This window comes from Lytechinus pictus, chromosome 2 (assembly GCF_037042905.1).
Source record: "Lytechinus pictus isolate F3 Inbred chromosome 2, Lp3.0, whole genome shotgun sequence".
In the NCBI taxonomy this organism is placed as follows: domain Eukaryota; kingdom Metazoa; phylum Echinodermata; class Echinoidea; order Temnopleuroida; family Toxopneustidae; genus Lytechinus; species Lytechinus pictus.
The window spans coordinates 60,263,423-60,266,100 of record NC_087246.1 but is presented as its reverse complement, the minus strand read 5'-3'; positions in this window follow the sequence as shown (position 1 = coordinate 60,266,100).

Here is a 2,678-nt window from a genome sequence, read left to right as displayed (position 1 = left end):
TATTCTACTTATTGTGGAAACTTGTTTATTTTCTTCCACTCCTGCCATGGTTTCTTTATAGCCACTTGGTCTAACATTGGTTGGTCTAACACCGATTGGTCTAATTGTCAGACCGACTAGCACCCACTTTGGATGAAACAAAAGAGATAATGTAATTCCGATTGATTTAAACTTCTTGTAGATGGTTTGTTGTAGACTTATACAAGTAGTTAAGTTAACCCTAAAAGGACGGGGGGAGCCATCATGGCCCCCCCCCCCCTTAATGCTTTGCGCGATATTTCCGAAACACAAAAAGATAGCACCTCAAAATTTTATGACTTTTTTCTTTGAAAATCTTGCGCAAATTTTGAGACCAAATTTGCGACATACAGGTATAGACAATGTCATGCCGAAAATGGCTCATTTTTATACTTTGTGTACAAAGTCTGTGGGAGATTAAATTCATAAAAGGGTTATTATTTTTCATTCTAATTGGTCTGCTTAAATGATTTAGGGTTTAATTTGCTTTTTAATTTGTAATAATTTCCACTGAAAAAAAATGAAAAAACAAAGAAATACATAAGGAAAATATTGTGGAAATCTTTAAATTAGATTACAAAGATGACGTCTGGAAAAAAAAGAAAATTTGAAGTGAAATTGGACTTAAATTTGCAAATAATTTTTTTCAAGAACAAATTTGCATATTTCATTAATGATACATCTCAATCAGCCCAGTCCTTTTAGGGTTACTTGTAGAGTTGACAGTACATAGAGAGCGAAGTTGGCTCAGTCGGTAACGCGTCTGCCCGTCGAACCAAAGATCGTGGGTTCGAGTCCACCCCGGGCGGATGACTGAAGCCAGTGCGTTGTGTGTAAACGTCTCTCCCATGTTTCATAGATGCAGGCTATGTTACAGTGGAAAACACTCCGTCCCTCGGATAGGACGTTAAATGGAGGCCCCGTGTAGAGGAGAATCGCCACCTTTGCACGTTAAGAACCCACTGCACTATTCGAATAAGAGTAGGGGGAAACCCCGGTGTAGTGGTCCACCTGCATTCCCCCAGTTATCGGGAGGAGAGACCTGCGGGTCACAGTTCTGTGTGCGCGCCCTTGTAGGCGACCCAGATTGGCTGGCTCCTCCAATGCGCCTTTGAATGTCTTTGACAGATACATGGCGCTATACAAATGCTGTGCATCATCATCATCATCATCATTTTATGTTACATAAAATATAAGTGGGTAATTACAGAAATTTTGTATTAATGGCACTTATCCAGTTATTCAATAGAAGATTATGTTTTATTATATTTCGCCTTACTTTGCAATAATAGTTGAAATTTATAGTGAAATAGATTCTTAATCAATCTATCAAATAACTTCTTTACTTAACTTTAAAGAACTTGGCTAAACAAACGTGTCATTTAGTGACAAAGTAGCTTCATGTTTACAATAGTACAATTCATAGATTAACCCTGAAACCTCAAGGGGGGTTGTTGAATCAATCCCCCTCGATACTTTCCGCAACCATTCCGCTGCGCAAAATTTTTCGACCGCGCCACTCACCGACTTTTTACTTTGAAGTCTTGTGCATCTTTTGAGACCAAATTTATGATGCCCGCGTATGCGGTTGAAAAATACGCAACAATACGTAAGTGCGTGCATGTCAGACCAAAATTTGCTCCAAAACGTGATTTTGTATACTTAGTCAATGTAATTAAGTTTTCTCATCTTATTCATAAAGATATGATTATTTTTGCTCTCATCAGATGAAATTAATTGATTTTAGCATAATTATGCTTCAAAAAGGTTGTGCTATAAATTTGGCCGGGAAATTTGGAAAACACAAAGAAATACAAAAGTCGAGAAAAAAATACATAAGAAATTAATTATCAAACCAGATTTTTTTCAGTTGTAATTGTTAGTAATTGTATAAAGAATGTTAACAGCAAAAATTTGCATCCCAGTAGCTGTTCTGTGAATTAGAGCAAAAAGTATGATTTACGCATGAATTAGCATAATTCATGCAAAAAAAAACAATATTATCTCGGAAAAATTAACCATACAGCCTTCTAGATCACATCCCACACTATAATCATGCCAATTTTCACGGCGTGCGCGCGATCGGTGGCCGAGATCTCAAGGGGGGGGGGGTCATATAACACCAAAAGAAAAGCCCGGTCCGGTTAGGGTTAAAGCAGATATTCTATCAGCCACAAAATATGATATATATTGTTGCACTGTGACTGAGCCCCTTCTCCTTGGTCTAGTTCCATAGTCTACCAAACCTGATTGCAATGAGCACACCCCAAATGTGATAAAAGTGTTTGCAAAGTCACTTCTGATGCCCAAATACCGAGTACAGTGGCGTAACTACGGGGGGCATGGGGGGGCACGTGCCCCCCCAATCGGCTGGCAAAAAAAAAAAAAAAAAAAAACGGGAGAAAAGGGAGAAAAAGAGGGAGAAGAAAGAAACGTAGTGGGAAAGAAGAATTTATTGTACATTATAATGTTATATTATATTATATGTTGTGTTATATTACATAAGAATTTTTTTTTTCATAGCTTTATGAAACATAATGTGCTCAGGTCCTATTTGTTCATTATTCCTGGTACTAGCATTGTCTGTTTAACGAGATATACATGTACAATCACGTTGTTCCAAAACGTCCTGTTTTCAAGTCAATATGCACCAAATATAT